Source organism: Pteropus alecto, unplaced genomic scaffold (genome assembly GCF_000325575.1).
Source record: "Pteropus alecto unplaced genomic scaffold, ASM32557v1 scaffold288, whole genome shotgun sequence".
NCBI lineage: Eukaryota > Metazoa > Chordata > Mammalia > Chiroptera > Pteropodidae > Pteropus > Pteropus alecto.
This window is the reverse complement of record NW_006442124.1, coordinates 3,707,905-3,726,262: the sequence shown is the minus strand read 5'-3', so window position 1 is coordinate 3,726,262 and position 18,358 is coordinate 3,707,905. Positions and strand designations below refer to the sequence as shown.

The 18,358-nt window shown below is 44.4% G+C and overlaps 1 protein-coding gene across 3 annotated transcripts in view; it reads right to left on the bottom strand.

Annotated features, from left to right (window-relative positions):
• Nucleotides 1-18,358, bottom strand: part of NCK2 (NCK adaptor protein 2) — a 127,877-nt gene that overhangs the window by 38,100 nt on the left and 71,419 nt on the right. The window lies entirely within an intron of this gene.

Sequence of the window (18,358 nt, the reverse complement as noted above, 5' to 3'; positions counted from 1 at the left end):
CAAACGTTAGTCAGGTCCCTCTGGACCTTTTCCCCAACTAGGTCTCAATTTTGTACTTCTACATCCGCCCGTTCATTGCTCAATTTTAACAAGAATCCTGCTAAGTTGGTTTAGCCAGAATCCTCCACCCTCACCCCGGTAAGACCTGATCACATAAGCCTGCCTTCGGGAAGAATCCTGTTAAGTCGGTTTAGCCAGAATGCCCCCCTTTACCTCTGATGTTTCTTCTTAGCAATTTTTTCCATTCATCTACCCATCACGCTGCTTCTTGGCTACAAATATCCATGTCTCCTTCCAGTGTTCAGAACTGAGCCCAATCTCCTGCCCTACTGCGAAACTCCTTTGTAGCAGTCCCCCCTCCAAACTCTGACCATTCTTTAACAAGGGCCATGACTCATTTTTTCTTTAACAATTCCAACTACATGACATTTTGGAAAAGGCGAAATTATGGAGACGGTAAAGAGATCTGTGGTTTCCAGGGGCAAGAGGGGAGGGAAGGATGAACGGGCAGAGCACAGAGGGTCTTCAGGGCAATGAAACTGCTCTTTACGGCACTTTAATAGTGGATACGTGTCATTATGCATTTGTCGAGACCCATAAAATGTGTAACACCGAGTAAACTGTAATATACAATTATTCCACAGTAAGAAGTTTATTGGCATCAACAAATAACTACAGCATATTATATATCTAGCAAAGTCAATTCTAGAAGTAATAAATAGCAAAGGTACACCTGAAGGACTAAAATAAATGTAATTATCAACTATTTCAGCAGCTCCAAATTTCCTAGGTGGAAGAGGATCTAGTCTTCTTTCAGCAGAAAAATTCAATAATCAAGTCCTTCAACTGACTAGAAGTTTCTTCCAAACTAAGAAGAAAGGAATAATGGAAACACTACTGACTAAAGCCCCTTCTTCTCTGACAAAGTGCGGTCTCATTATTTTACAGTGATGACTTCAGGATACAGACGCAACCTATACACACTGACTTCATGGAGGCGTGAATCTCATCTTTAAAATAACATGACACTTTCCACTAGATGCTAAAGGAACTTATAAATAATGCATGTTCTTCTTTTTCATGAATTAACTTCAAAATTTAGAAAGAATAAACCTTTGGGGAAGGAGAAAATGTTTAATAAACCTTATGTATAATGTACACAACAACCAATAGGATAGAATTTATTGTGCAAAGCTCGTTTCCTTATGGTAGACCATTTTGTTATCTACTTTCAGAAAATCTCAAGTCCATACTATGTATGTCTCTATCCTGACCGACCTTCCTTCCTTTCAGGTTAGATTTTGAAAATCATAAAGGTAATTTTTGTTTGTTTTTTGAATAATAAAAGCAATAATAGGAATGGGGCTCAGTAACATCCCATTTGAATCCCAGGTTCACTTAATTACACAATTTTCAAAAGTGGTTTTTAACAAAAACAGCCAGCCCATCACTTCAGACAATCATAGCAATTTATTAATTTTCTGCATGGCTTAACCTCAGGAACAGCTGTTAGGTTAGGAGCCGGCCAGGCAGGGTATGTTTCAAGAAACACTGAATATCATGTGGGAGCTTAAAAAATACCACTGCCTGGGCTGTCCCACAGATCAATTACATCAGAATCTCTAGGAGTAAGGCCTGAGCACGTTTTTACAACTCACGACTCTGAAAGGTCTTAGAAGGGAAATGCCAAGTAAGAGTGAACAAAGTCATCAGATGCCTGCATTCCTGGGTCATCAGACCTGTGGACTCTAGTGAAACACAAATGTTCAGTTTAAGAAAGTAAACGCTGAGTGTATGACACACATCAACTCGTTTAAACAACAGAATATCCACATCTCTGGTATCCTTTAGGACACTAAAGGGCGACAGAGATTAAATGGCTTGTTAAATGATAGAGTCAGGATTGGAGCCCAGGTCTCTTGGTCCCCAAATCTGTACTCATGTATTCACTTCTGGGGCTGGGTGGTTGGGTGAGGGTTTAATGTGTGGTCTGTATTTTGATAGATTTATTTCAACCTATGAAATCTATGATTCTAGGACAGGTGAAAATAAAAAGTCCCTATTACCTAGGAAAGGACTTGTTCCTTGGCCACAGCAATGGGTTTTAAAACTATTCTAATTTATGACAGCTTCCCAGCAATAGAAAAGCTTTGGGGGCCCAGCCAATCAACCACAAACTCCCTCAGCAAAGACAGCCAACCAACCACCACTTCCCTCTAGTGAAGTCTGCAAATCAACAAATCCTTCACCCCAGTACCTTAATCCCAGTCAACAACCATCTTGCCCCCAAAAAGCCCACCAATCAACAACCACCTCTCTCCAGAGCTTCTGAATGTCAGCCAATATACAGCAGTCCCACTGGCATAATCACTCATCCGCAGTTAAAGGCCAACCAATCCCTGAACACTTCTACTTTTCAAACCGATACCTGATTCCAAAACCTTTGTCAGTGGAGCTCTTTGTAAAGGAGACTGACCTGGATGCACACCCTCCTCAGTCAGCCAGGAGCACACTCAGCTTGTTTCAGGGGCAGAGTTGTGAGTGTAGACAGATAGCCCCATGGCTCCCACTATAAAATGCTAGGGCCGCTGCCCTCAGGAACAAAAGATTTGGAAAGAAGAGCATTCACACGGAAAGGGGGCAAATCTAGAAGTGATAGGAGGAGGTAATACTGGAAAAACCACCAGGTAAATGTCAGGGAGCTGAGAGAAAGGACAGGTAACTGGGACTTGGGTATGAGGACAAGGAAAAGGAAACTGATCCCAGTCTTAAAAGACGGATAGGATTTAAAGGGGCAACACAGTCAGAGGAGGGCACCCTAGGCCAAAAAGATGTAAGAACGAACCAGGGGGTAGGAGCACATTACTAAACAGAAGAATTAAGAATACATGACTTGAGGGAGTAATTTAAAATAAAATAAAATAAAAAAAAACAAGATATACATTTCTGGATGTTTTCTTTTTTAAAGACATTTCATTGTAAAGTAAAATACGGCCCCCACCCCCATCGTCCCGGATTTCTGCCCACACTGATCTTTCTTCTCTTTGCCAGCATGGGCTGAAAAGATCAGTTGGAGACCCGTTCTGGAGGCAACCGCCTGTAGGCAAGATTTCAGAATCCAGCCCTGAGCCCTTGGGAAATTCTTAGGAGCCCACAGGAGCACGTGCTGTTTTGCTACGGCATGTAGGATGGATTGGAATACAGAGAGACTGGAGGTGGATCATGATCATTCCATGATAAAATTAGACGTACAAACTAACTTAAATTTCTAAATTTCTAAACTTTTCTTTTAAAAAGTCTTAACAGAAGCAAGCCTGAAAAAGTATATTCTAACTAACTGACTGAAATTTTAAGTTAGAGATGGTATTCTGATTTAGTATAAAATGAAATCATAGAGGTCAGGGCCAAAGAATAATGCATGTTTATCACTGTAGCTTACGTAGTTCAAGAAAATTGAATTTTTGCCTTCATTGCCTACAGCTAAGTTATCACCTAGGCCTAGCCAACAGAAAGAAGAGCCACGAATTTGATATTACAGAGCCAGATCATATCTTATGTCATGTCACTGCTCTAGAATAGAGCTTAGCAAGAACCCCATGTTACACTGAATAAAAGAAACTCAGAGAACCTAACAAGTTACGCTGCTTTTTCAAGTCTTAGGTGGAAGAAGAGTAAAAGGGAAAAAAAAAAAAAAAAGACCAGAAAAGCTATAAAAATTTTCTTGGCTCAACAGTTTTCACTAACTTCTAAAATAACATTAATCCTATTCTAGGGCGCTATTTTCTTTCTAAAAACAACCCTGCTCACTGCATCCTGCTGGGTTATGGCTGGGTTACGCACTCCTCATAACAGCCAGTATTCCTACAATATCCAAAAATGGTCACAGATATTTTGAACGAAGTCTCAGGGACCAGGCTGAACCACTTGGTCTCAATGGCCAATAAAAGACATGAGGCAAGAATCTGGGACTGCAAACTTAGCTGAAGTACCTGTATGTCCACTTTGGACTTCAGCTTATCCTGTAAAGTGGGAATAACAACCCTTGCTTAGCCTTACAAGACGCTCAGGAAAAGCCTGATAATGCAATGTTTGAGTGTGGGGTTTAGTATCACACAGATATGGGCTAGTCTTGCTATGCCACCTTAGTCCACCTGCCTCTTCCGTAACATGGGATGATAGCAGTACCTCGCTTAGGAGCTTGTGAAGAAAGCCCTGAGCACACTTCTCAGCACAGAAGGGACACGAGCATGGGACCCACAGTCATAATGAGAGCCCTCTCTATACTGCAGCAGCAGTCCTCAACCTTTTTGGCACCAGGGACCGGTGCTCCTATGAGAATCTAATGCCTGATGATCTGAGGTGGAGCTGAGGCAGTGATGCTAGCGCTGGAGAGTGGCTGCAAATACAGATGAAGCTTTGCTCGCTGACCCACTGCTCACCTCCTGCTGTGCCACCCGGTTGCTAACAGGCCCTGGACTGGTACCGGTCTGAGGCCCAGGGGTTGGGGATCCCTGTACTACAGCACGCTTTATGAATATAAGGTGGGGCTGCGTTCCAGTGACCCCTTCCTTCATTTGGTCAGGATTTACTAAGCACTTACTATGCAGGGAACAGTCTTCCAAGGCACCAGGGTTTCTTGGTAAGCAAGACAGACCAGATGTCTGCTCTCTTGTGACTCAAGCCCCAGGCACAAGGAGCACCTCCTCAGAGACACTAAGTATGTGGCAAGTTGCTACAGCAGCAATAGGAAATGAGAACCGTGAGTAATTATGCTAAGGCCAGTCCCCAAAGGGAATACTTTCTATGTTTTGATCCCTTGGTGTATAGGTGCAAATATTTAAAAATAGCACGTGTGCATTAAGGAGACCTACTCAAAGAAGCAGTCTCAGAAACAACTAAAATATCTTATGAAATTCTTTATTAAAGTTTCAAGTTGTGTTATAGATGAAAGACATGCCAGATGCCAACTAATCTGACAGGAGTTGGCAGGAAGCTGGGGTAACCTGTGGGAGAACAGAAAGGCCAGTTGGTGGCTTTTCACAGCAGTGTCACTAATTACAGTTAATATACTTCAGCTTGAAGTAGGACACAATATGGACTCTAGTGGCGGTTCCAACTCTCGGGAAGTTAATTAAGCTGTGACAAGAGTCAAGGTCTTAACCACTTTCCTAAGGTACAAAAATACACTACATGTAAAGAAGAAAATAAACAATAGCACTAGGCTTTTCTCTGCAGCGAGGGAGAGGTGCCAGTAGGAGCTGCCCCCCGGGTGGCTGAGGGGTACACGGCTGTAGTGTGAACAATTAACATTCACCGTGTGCCCGCACAGTTCTGTTCTATATGTGTCAGCTCATCAAATGTTTACAGCAAACCTCTGAAACAGAAATTACCTACAGATATATTTAACAAATGATGAAGCTGGGCAAAGAGATATTAAATAATTCGTCCAAACCCACAAAGCTAGAAGATCCAAACTCACTAGAACCATCTTATCACAAAGCCCAGGCTGTAGATACTACCTTCTACTTCCTGGCAGCATTCCTATATAGCAGAATTTTGCAGCGCAACTAAAAAAAGAAACCCCGAGGGTAAGGTGGATGCTGATAAACAAGAACCGAATTTCAATTCCATTTTGATGAACCGTAAGTGAAACTACTAATGGAGAAATGGCAGTAGCTCCCGACTGTCCAGGCGTGATCCGGGAAGGGTCTCGTTGGTTTTCTAATATTTCGGTTGAGGAGGAGTGAAGGGAGGCTAGAATAGTTAAAAGGTAAAAGTTTTCTCGATTCTAAAATACAGGGTTGAAGAGCGCAGACCCCCTCGCTGCCCACCTCCCCACCATGGTATGTGGGGAGCAAGCACCTCTGCACTGCTGTCATCTGTCTCTGGGGGCAGACTGTCACCTTCCTGTAGCTGCTCCTGCTAAAGTGTGGCTGAACGGTAAGTACAGGGTCAAGTCACTGAGACCCCACTGACCTTTTCTCCATAGGTTATTTTGGAGAGGGTCTTTTTAGGATTTGTTTTCTAATTTTCATAGGTAACAGGCAAAGCCTGTAGCCTGCCAAGCCTCTACGTCTTCGAGTTTGTGGAGGTTCCCTTTGAGGCCACCAACGTGACCATTTCTGTGAGTGTTCCTCTCCAGTTGGAGAATCCAGTCTCTGTACCAATGAGGTGGGGAACAGCGGGGAAGCTGTTAAACCTCCCTGACTTCCAATTCTGTGTTTGTAAATGGGGCCACGCTTCTGTGAGGAGGAAATAAACAACGCACAGGAAGTGCCCGATACCTGGTTCATGCGGAGTAAATGTCTGGCACTCCTGCGCTTCCTCCATCCACGTGACACTGAGCGACAAGACCCCTTGGACTTGACTGAAGCTTTCACAGGGGTTCAAAAATAGATTTACACTAGATTATGGTAGTGCCATTTAAGGAGAGAAAACTTAAAATCACAAAGAGAGTAATTCTCAAAGGTAGTGCCATAAAATTAGGATGCCACAGTCCTGCGAATCCAATTTAGGGAGGTTACAAAGAGACCCCAGCGATTCTTGGTTAGACCCCAGCTCCCACTGTGGTAAGCTGTTCAGCCTAGAGAGGATTTTCCTGTGTCCACAGCTCATGCGTCTCACAGCTATATAGGCAAATTATTTTCAAAACACAAATTCAGACTACTTGTTGATGTTTATTCCAGAGAACCAGCAAGTGAAAAAATACACTTAAGCACCCAGGATGGGGGAGTCCTTGGTTTTTTTCTCCTCCTTTGCTGCCTGCCCCGCCCTGGCCCTCCTAGTCCCCCTGCCAGCTCTGACTGGGGTTCAGCGAGCGAGCGAGCTCCCCATTGCCAGCTGTAGGGCTCCAGTTCCCACGTGTCTATTTCTCAGGCTGCTGGCTCCACTGCCCAACACATGTGTCCCTGTGACCCCAGAGCAACATACTACAGGATCTCTTTTTTGAAACTATAGTAAAATACACTTAAAGTTGGTTAAAATGATAAACTTATGCTAAGTGTACAGTTCTGTGGCATTAAAGTATATCTGCATTGTTGTGCGACCAATCCCCACCATCTCCAGAAATTTTTTGTTTTCTAAAACTGAAACTGTACCCATTACACATTAACTCCCCATCCCCTTTCTCCTGCCACCCACCATTCTACTTTCTGTCCCCACAAATCTGACTACTCTAGGGACCTCATGTAAGTAAAATTACATAGCATTTGTCCTGTTGTGACTGACTTATTTCACTTATCATGATATCCTCAAGGCTTATCTATGTTGTAGCACATGACAGAATTTCCTTCCTTTTTAAGCCTGAAAATTATTCCACTGTATGTATAGACCACACTTTGTTCGTTCGTCCGTCCGTCCGTCCGTCCGTCCATCCATCCATCCATCCATCCATCCATCCAACAGTGGACACTGGGTTGCTTCCACCTTTCGATTATTGTGAATAATATCACTATAAACATGGGTATATCAATATCTCTTCAAGATTCTGCTTTCATTTCTTTGGGGTATATACCCAAAAGTGGAATTGCTGGATCATATGGTAGTTTTCTTTTCAATTTTTTGAGGAACCATCACATTGTTCCCCATAGAAGCTGCACCATTTTACATTCCCACCAGCAGTGCGCAAGGGTTCCAGTTTCTCCACATCCTCACCAATGCTTGTGTTTTTGACAGCAGCTATCCTATTGGGTGTGAGGTACACATAATTCCTTAAGTAAACCTTCTTCTTACTGGATCCTGAATAGGATTTATTAATGGATGGCAATTCTCAAGAAAAAGAAAATGTTATACTTTATAACCAACCTAGGGTTTTCTGCTCTATTCCCTTCCCCATCACTTTTTTTAAGTGAATATCTACTATTTTTTTCATCCTTAATTCCAGGATCAGGCACAGTTTCCTCCTCAAATTAAACTATGTTAAGATAAATACCTTAAAATTTGAGTTTATCACCTAGTTTTCAGGAGTTAATCACCAAGCAACTCATTTTACCAAGTAAAATACCTGGACATGACCAGTATTCCAAAGACTAGAATACAAATCAACAAAACTCATTAGTGCCCAGGATGTTTTACAGAAGACACAGAACTGGGGACTTTGTTGCTTCAGCTGGAATCTGAGAAATGCCTTTTTTTTTTTTTCTTTTTACACCTAATTTACCACTCAAGCCATGAGACTATCCATGCTGCTAACCTTGCTAACCTCAGTTTCTTCACGGCGTCTTAGACATTCGTCACACTGGGAAGATGGTTATGAATGTTAAGTGACACCTGAGTACCATCATTTTGGAGAATCACTGTCAATAAGCCCATTTTATTACACACTACTGATGGTGAAACAAATGAAATTCCAAATAATTACGATGGAGTTGGAATCGACACCATCTTACACCAACCTGGAACACACTGCAGCAATGGATGTGAATGGAGTGATGCAAACAACATCGGCAACGGAAAAGTACCCCCAAAAGTCAACTTCACAGAAACAGAGTAGACAAGTATTTACCAGGGGCAGTGGGGAGTGGGGGGAGGAACATAAGGAGAGGTTGGTAAAAGGCTATAAGTTTTCAGTTGTAAAGTCTGAGGATCTAGGGTAAAACATGGTGACTATACAGTTGATGACACTTTTATAAGAGAAATTTGCTAAAATAGAACTTAAATGTTCTCACGCACAAGCACAAAGAGGTAAATATATGAGATGATGGATGTATTAATTAACTAGATGAGGAGAATCCTTTCACAATATATAAACACATCAAATCACCATGATGTACCCTTTAAATATCTTACATTTTTATTGGTCAGTTCTACCTCAATAAAATTGAACTTAAAAAAAAAAGGAAAAAAGGAAAATACCCACCTATGAAAATAAACATTGATCTCTTTGGCAAAACCTGACCCTCCTTTAAAATGATGAGAGCATGAAGTATTTTCAGATAATGCATACCCACTGCTCCCACAGTTGACAGTCATCAGTCACCATTTTTAGGGGTTCATTAGGCCTTACTAATTTTTTTCCACAACCAAAAAAGTAGTTGTAACTTTTATAACTTAAGCATCTATTCCATTAACTATCAAAGTATAAATGTTCTTATGAGTGTCTTTAATTCTTACTAATGAATTCAGCTGCACTAATCAATACCTGACCCTTTTCCTTACCACCTTATCATTTGATTCTCTGCCTCATTCTGAAACATACGAGGGTGAAACGAGAAGCTCAGTGATTTAAAACACATGTTCCGTGTTATCTGGGTCTCGTGATTTTCAAATATGATTGCTCTACCGAGATCATTTTAATTTTTCAGATGTGCATGGCTTATGGCCACATTTCGAAGCATTCTATGTTTTAGATTTTCCTATTTAATGGAAATGGAAATTACGGAAAGCCCCTCTGTGCCTCGCCCTGGGGACAGGGACCCTCACTCATCATGCTCAGCAGGGCGTCTTGCCCAGTACAGGCAGGGACTGCATACATGAGAGGGAACCTGGGTTATTCTGTGTTTAATCATTACACAGATACCTCTACAAATGCTTTGGAAAGATAAATGCTAATTTTTATTACAAATGTACAATTCTTTTTAAAAGAAATCTTCCCTATCATTCAAGAAAACAGAATGAAGAAATAGAGATTTCTAGCAAATGCAGTGATTTTCTAAAAAATAAATTTAGTTTTTAGAACTGTTTAAGCTTCCCCTATTATTAACATCTTACACTAGCATGGTACATTTGTTATAATAAACCAATATTGATACACTATTAACTAGAGTCCACATTTTACTCAGATGTCCTTAGTTTTTACCTAATGTCCTTTTTAAAAAAAAAAAATCCCAGGATCCCATCCAGGATGTCACATCACTTAGTGGTCGTGTCTCCTTAGGCTCCTCTTGGCTGTGACAGTTTCTCGGACTTGGCTTCTTTTGGTGACCTTTACAGTACTGAGGAAAACTTGTCAGGTATTTTGTAGAATGTCCCTCAGCTGGGATTTGTCTGATGTTTTTCTCCTCATTAGACTGAGGTTATGGGTTTGGGGGAGGAACAACACAGAGGCAAAGTGCCACTGTCACTGCATCATATCAAGGCTACTACTATCTACCATGACTTATTGCTGCTGATGGTGATCTCGAAAGCCTGGCGGAGGTCGTGTCTGCCAGGTTTTCCCACTGTAAAGTTGTTCTTTTCTCCTTTTCCATACTATGCTTTTTGGAAGGACGTCTCCAAGCACGGCCTACACTTAAAGATGGGGAATTACGTGCCATCTCCTTGAGGGAGATTAGCTACTACAATTATTTGGAATTCTGCACAGATTGATCTCCTCCCTCATTTTTTAAAATTTATTCGATCATTTATATCAGTATGAACTTACAGATATTTATTTTATACTCTGGGCTACAATCCAAAACTTCTTATTTATTTTGTTGCTCGACTTGTTCTAACTTTGGCTTTTAGGATCTCAGTTGGCGCCTGTGTTCCTCTGACACACTACCATCACTGTGAATATGTGTGTCCTCACTGTGAGTGTATGTGTTGAGCACATCTTTATTTACTATCTGGCACCACAAGATACTCCAGGCTCATCTTGTATCTCTTCTGCCCCACTCTCAGAATCAACATGGCTGATTTTACAGTGACCAGCAGCACCTGCATCCCACTCTGTACATCTCACACATGAGAATTCTCCTGTGCTGACTCTAGTCCAGCTCCTGGGTCACAGAACTATTGAAGAAAGCAAAGAAGCTATTCTGTGAGGATGATGGTGTTAGATCTCAGCTGGTGGAAGGTACCAGCCTTCCCTCCTTCTAAGTAATGCTTCTAAGTAACACCTTGCACTGGTTACCTGATTCGTCGCTCCAGTGTCTGCCCCGTTGATATCCCAGTCCCTCCATAACCAGGCACCTTCTCCCACCACCGTTTCTCTTGCAGCCTATTTCTCAAGGCTCGGTCCCATCCCGCCTCCTCACTAACCTGCCCCAGGACTCCCTGAACCCACCTAGAGTCTCTGTTATACATACTTCATGGGACTCCACGCAGAACTGAGCCAAAGCTTAGTAACACACGTCAGAGCACTTAGAGATCTCAGTAGCTGTAATCAGGAGTCCACGTGGCTGCCAAAAGCAGCGAGGGGGCATTTACCCTGCCCCGGGGCAACCGGATTGTGGCAGAAGCACCCCCAACCCCCATTTCAGCCTCCGACCGCTGGCTCAGGCCAGCCCTTGGTGCTGCCCGGCAACCCACCCCACGTCCCAAGCGAACTCCCCCTCTCCCTCGGCAAGGGGTTTGTTCGAGTTCTTTCTTCTCCACCCACTAATATCTCCTCCTTTTCCCTGCCATCTCAGTTGATGAATGACCATCACTTCTATTTCACTGAGAAAAACAGCAGCGATTAGATGGAAACGTCTACTGGTGCCTCGGAACACTCCGGTGTCCCTTTTGTTCCTGAGGGGGACATCTGAGCACCCTTCTAAGGCCTGTCCTCTACGCACTGAATGCTACTCCCTCTTGCCTCCTGAAGACTCTGCTCCTAGGTATGCCCCTACTCCACTGTGTCATGGAGTCTCCTCTCTTTTCCAGATCACCTTACCTGCACGTTGACAGCTGTCACTGTCTATCAGCCCTTTCCTGAACACACCCCTCACCTGAATCCTTGGCTATCTCACAGCCCTGCTGTCCTCCTTCCCTCCTTGACTCTTCCTTCTCGGTCTCATGTTTCTGACCTAGAGAGGCAGGAACAGCCGGGCTGTCTGCGGCCGCCACCCCATCTCCTCGCCCCCTGGATGAGCCTGTCCACCCTGCTGGCTCTGAGTTCCAGCTGCACGCAGGCTGCTCCCAAATTCAGGCCTCCACACCTGCTCGCTCCTGAAACACCAGACTACTATACCTGACCGCCTACTGACCATCTCCACCTGCATGTCCGATGTGCGTTTCAGACTTAACGTGTCCAAACAGAAGTCTTCATTCTCCTTACCGAGAACAAATCAGATAAATAACGACAAAAACCTCCTGTCTCCTGCCATGTTACCTTCTGAGCAAATGACCTAGAAGACAACCATTCACCCAGCTGCTCATCAGGCCAGTACTCTTAGACTCTTCTCTCTTGCTCCATCCACTTCATCAGCAAACTCCAGAGGCTCGCCTTCAAAAAACGGCTCGAATCCCACCAGTCCTCGCCTCGTCCACTGCCCTGCTCCAAGCCAGCAGCACCTCCTGCCAGGACTACTCCCTCCTCCTGGTCTGTGTTTGCATCCCTCCATGCAACTCCAGTCTGTTTCCCTAACAGCATCCTTGTGATACTTGTAAAATGAACAGTGATTCGTGTCGTTCCTCTGTTCAAACCTCACTGCAGCACCACAACTAGAACAAAATCAGACCAGGCCAGCTACTGCCTTGGGGCCTCTGGACCCATGCCCGCTCCCTGAAATGCTATTCCCCAGATATCTGCAAGCTCCTGTTCCCTCAATTTGTTCAGGCTTCTGTTCAAATGCCCCCTCTTCTGCTCCGCTCTTTTCCATGTCCACACCCTGACTAAATCCAGTTCCCCGCTCGGCCCCACCCACCCTGCCAGACCTACCAGGCTATTGCCCACACCCCTCCCCTTCTCTTCTCCCCAGGCACTGACCAGTAGTTCACACACATTTTTATTGGCTAATTGTCTATTTTCTCTGAAGGAATATAATTCCTTGAGGACAAGGTCTTTGTCTCCTTGTAAACACAGCACTTCAAAGGGCCTAAGCCCATGATATACCCCGCAAGTATGCATGTGAAGGAGTGAACGAATGAATGGCCCACGTAGCTGCTGATGGCCCCTCCACAAGAATCCACTTGTGGATGTAAGCCAACCTATACTGAAGCCTCGTTTGCAGTTGGATTTGAATTTAAGATGCCTCCTCTAAAACAGTCTCACCTTTAGATACAGTCACTGTTATAATCACTACATAATAAGAGCTCCTGACTCATGATGGAAGCCATAGAAGAATTCTAATTAAAAATTTAAATTTTATACTATTCAGCTTCTTTGAGTAAGGTCACGGAACTATTGAAGAAAGCAAAGAAGCTATTCTGTGAGGATGATGGTGTTAGATCTCAGCTGGTGGAAGGTAAACATTCATGAAATTCAGATCAATAATGAAGAGTGAATCTTCCAACTCTTTGTAGCAAATGACTAGTACGGCAACAGCTAATGAAAGAGAAAAGTGTAGCAAAGCTCATTAAATTACTAAGAAGGCACGGTCTAAGACTAGACTATACCCAGCAAAAATAACTACTGTCAATAAAGTTCCAGCATTGAAAACTTTCATCTTTCATCCTCCAAATTTAAAAAAAGGTTGTTGAACACTGAAACAGCATAAAATGGATGTGACCCTTTCGGCAGAGCTCTAAGATTCCCATTTACATGAAAGCACTGATGTTTATCAACAGTGGTACCACTGTCAGCGCAGTAAAAGACGCTGTTCTAGTTAAAAGAAAGTCTGGATGCTCAAGGAGGAGTTATTGATTTTCACAGATCAAAATATAATGAAATAAACCTGTAAAGAAACTGCTGTAAGTTCATATAATGACAAAGTGGTATCTAGAATATATAAAAACTCCTACAATTCAAGAAGAAAGAGACCAACAATTCATTTGAAAAGCAAGCAAAAGACATCGGTGTTGCACAGAAGGGTGGCATACATAAATGGCGAAAAAATATAAAAATGCTCAACTGCATTCATAAGTGAGATCGCAGTAAGATACCATTTTATACTAGATGAATAAAATGAAAAAGGTTGATAATACACGTGTTAAGAAGGCTGTGAAGCAAAGGGAACCCTCATATTCTGGTGGAGAAAGTAAAACGGGATAACTACTGTGGAAGGCGACTTGGAATCACGTCGTAAAGGTGATACCGACATGCTGTGTGAGGTGGGGACTCCGCGCCGAGTTGTCGGTGGGCGAGAAACTGGCACCTGTGAGTTGGGGGCCTGCACAACAGTGCTCAGAGCAGCGGTGCTGCTTCCGACAGTTACAGAAGAGAAATAGATAGCCCGATCAACAGGAAGGGGGACAAATGGGTATACAGTCACACAACTCAGTATCACGAAGCAGTGAAAGTGGAGAAAGCTTCCCCAAAGGATTGCATCCCACCCGGTTCCATTTTCATAAAGCCCTGAAACAAGCAAACGAGACAATGTTGTTTACACTTATGCATGTATGTGGGGAAACTAATTTTAAAAAGGAAGGGAATGAATGGTCAAGTAAATAAATTAATGAGGGAGAAGAGATAAATTACCCTAGAAGAGTTCTAAATAAATCATGCAGAGTCTCTTTTCTCAAGGAGGTAGAACTTAACCCCTGCCCTCTTAAGTGTGGGCCGGGCCTAGAGACTCCCTTCCAAAGAGGACAGTGTGGGAAGGAGGATGAGTAACTTCACGTGGAGAAACCTGACAAGCACTGCCTCAGCCGAGTGATCAGGTCACCATCACGCTGATAAGTCAGATAGATAGCATGTACCCCTCGCTACGATGTGATGAAAATGGCACTTGACCTCTTTGGTCTTTCTCCCCCAAATCCACAACCCCAGTCCAACGATGAGAAAAATACAGCTGAGGGACACTCAACAAGTCCTCCTCAAAACCGTCAAGGTCATCAAAAAGAAACCGCTATAAGAAACCGTCACAGCCTAAGCACATGTAACGAGTACATGTAGAGAAGTATCCTGGGAGAGACCCGCAGTACCTGGTAATTTGCTCTGACGTGCACCACATATGGTGTTGACACAGCCACTGCTGCCTTCTTTTGATTACGATTCGTGTTATATTGATGGTCAACCTTGCCTATCCCTTTATTGTCAACATACGCATATATACATACGTGTGTGTGAAATGTGTCTAAAGTGTGCTGGAATGTGACGGGCAGACAAAGAAGATCCACAGAGGAAAGGACACTGAGTGTTCAGACAGAGGGTGCTGTGGGGACGAGTGAGGAAGGGCCCCAGCCCAGGGGCCTAGGACTATACATAGGGGTCCTGAGCCCTTATATCAGGTCATCCATTCTGAATAGGGCTCCAATCTGGGAATAAGAAATTTCTGGTGTATTAGTTCTATCTTTGCATAAAAAACCTGAGTGGTCAGGTATTCTATATGCCAGTCTCTAAGTTTTCCATTCCTGAGACGGTCAGAGTGTTAGGCCTCCCCACAAAGGTCACCCACATTGGGAGTGAAACACCCGAGGGAACGGAACTGGGCCTCAAGGGCTCAGCCCTCAAAGGACAGGGGTCATCCTAGCACCCAGCCCCAGAGCCTAAAGGACACAACACAATCACCTGGCTCATGAGAAGACGCGTGGGGTTCTTGCAGTGCCAGGCGCTTAGCCACAAGGGACTTCCACCCTGAGGGCAGAGGGTCTGGTTCTGACACAGAACCCATCACAAATGTCTTCAGGGTGTGATGTGATTGACAGAGCAGGACTAACTTTGCGTATGTTGCCTTCCATAAAGTTACAACTATTTCCCACCCCTTTTGTGCTCTGCAGGTGACCTAGATATTAGCACCACTGGGCAAAACTAAGGGCTCTGTGAAAAAAAAAAATTCCCTAAAAGAAGAGAAATTACTTTTCTTTCACACAAAATAATATAGACTCAGCGAAGTGACTTCTCCACTGACCCTTAGCCACATTCTCCAGGAGCTCGCTATTCCCTGAGCTGGAATCTCCAAGGCAGAGAAGATGAGGCCCACGTGGAGAGAAACTACCAGCACACCCATTTCTGGTATGTTCTAAGCACCACAGTGCCCAGAGCTGCATCCTGTTTCTTCATCATATTTTGTCAGATTTCTGTGCCTAAGACCAGTCTCCCTTGAGGGTTAACTCTCTATAAGGAACAAAAATCAGAATTGCCAATAAGCACTGCAATTAGTCATAGACTGAAATTTATTCAATCTCATGAATTCTCTAAAGTGTGATTATATGACAAGTCTCAAATGGAGAACCTCCGAATAAAGGTCCCTTTAAAGACGATGGATGGATGCAAACCCACAGAGGTCCAGACCCTTCAATCCACTCCAGGTGCGTCTGGAGTGGGGCCTGAGCTCCTAGTGACTCCTCAGGGAAAATGCATGTTTCAAAGTGGCCCGGGGCACAGAGGGAGTGAACTTGGCACAAATGCGAGCGAGGCATGTCTAGGAGACAGGAACACCGCATGCTGACAGTCACCTTCCCCCTCTCTTCTTCCCTTACCTATGCATTCGATGCCAAACTACCCCCTTATCTCTCCAGCTGGCAGGGGATATAAAATCCAGGGTCCACGTTAGCAGTTTCCAAACAGGCTGATCAGAGTGATTTGAGAAGCTTTAAAAATAAAGCATGAATATCTGGGCATCTCAAGATATAATTTCTAGAGCTAAGACTTGGGCCTGAAGTCTTCACATAATTCTGAGGAAAAACCAAGTTTGGGACCAGTTATGATGAAAACATTTACACCAGTGCTTCTCACCTGCATCAGTACATCTAAAACTCTGAGGAGCTTTTGCAATAGATGCCCAGGCCCATCTGCCCACCGCAGGTTGGTGGCTGTCGTGTACAGCCAGCAGGCACTGCCTTACAGAGCTCCCAGAGGCCTGCGTGCTTGCTTCCGGAAAGTGAGGAGTGGGACAGAGGCCGTGGTGCCTCCATCTCCACTCTATTCCCAAGCACCCAATCATGTGTCCCACTCCCTCTATGCCTGGCCCCACTCGGCCAACAGAAGCCAGTGACATTGGCAGCTTGTAGCCCTGGAAGTCTCTGGTCCCCTTTCCTGGAGTTGAGACTCAGGTGGGAGATGAGCTCCCGCATTTGCTGCAGCCGGGGAGGAGGAGGAGCCAGTGGGGTCTCCCACACCTGACCGCCTTCCCACAAAATTCTGTGGGGAGCAGCATCCAGGGTTGTGGACCCAAGCTGTCCCTGCAGTCCAGTCCCTAGAATTCCAAGACCACAGACCCAACACTTGTCTAGTCCCTCCAAGTCACTGTCACAGAAACTAGGGCCTAGAGGTAACACACAGCCATGAAAAACACAGAGGTCAGCCCCTCCACCACACACACTTGACACTTTCTCCAGGGACCTCTGTTCCAGGCATAAGCTGAAAGGCTTGGGATCTAAGCACCAGGAAAATATGACCAACATTTTACAAAACTGTCTTAAAAATGAGCTTTTAGTTGTAAGATGTCATCTGAAGATGCCTGTATTTAGCTTCTCCCACACAATAGGCTTCCACTAGAGCCAGGGAAGGTGGTCCTGTCTCAGGCCCTGGGGAACAATGGCTTTCCCTAGCTCTTCCGGTCTTGACATGGAACATCCCTCTTCATCACTGCAAGCACGGCAAAACCTACAACGAAATCTCTGGGTAAGGTAAGATCACAGGCTGTATGTCCACTAAATAGAACAAGTCCTACGGGGGCAGAGGGGGTTTCAGATCTGCTGCGTTTCCCACTCATTCCCCATGAGCACTGCTGGGGGCCAAGCAGAGAGCAGCATTCCACAGACACACCCCAAAGCGTTCTGCCCCCATGGGCGGGGCCCGGCCTGCAGTTCACTGTGGCCCTGGGCTGCCCCTGACCGCAGCCGGCCCACATTGTGGCCTGAGCAGGCCTATACACAGGAGGTCGGAGAGCCAAGGGCTCTGTCAGGGAACTACCACAGTGGATTCAACAATTAGGAACCCCCTTGCTTCTTGCAGAGAGCAGTCAGGCTCCAATCCAACCAATTCACTTGTCAATGTTATTGTTGGTCAAGTTCAACTCTTTGAGAGGCTGAGAAGGCCAGTGTCATTTCACAGCGAGATGCAGGGTGGGCCCCCATCATGGACCAGCCAGGTGAACGCGGTCCCTACCCCAGCAAGCGGTCAGGTGTGGGAGACTCCACTCAAAATTTGCTTTTGTCATTATCTGGCTTGTCATCACAGTATCAAAAGCCGTTCTCCTTAAACTATAATCTTTTATGGTCTGATTTATTCATAATATTTCCATAACCACTTTAACATCTTAGAGTCAGTATTATTTCCAAAGAAAACATTTACAGTGTTATCATAAAAGTCAACAGGAAAAACGATGCTGATAGGCAGAAATCTAAAACTCAAGAGGCTTTTTTTGCTCTCTACACTGAGGCACACCAGTGACATAAGAAGGTGGAGGCGAGAGGTCCCAGAGACCAGCACCAACCCTCCACCCAGTGTTCCAAGAACACCCAACATATCTGCTGTGGAAGACAGTGCTGCCATGTTCCATACCCAGCCTTCGGGTTGGCACGCACTGCTGATAGGGCCGTGAAGTATTCTCACACTGCCGTAGCTATTTATTCTTCAACTTTATCAAGGTATACTTAACATAAAAAGTTGCACGCTTATTTAACGTATACA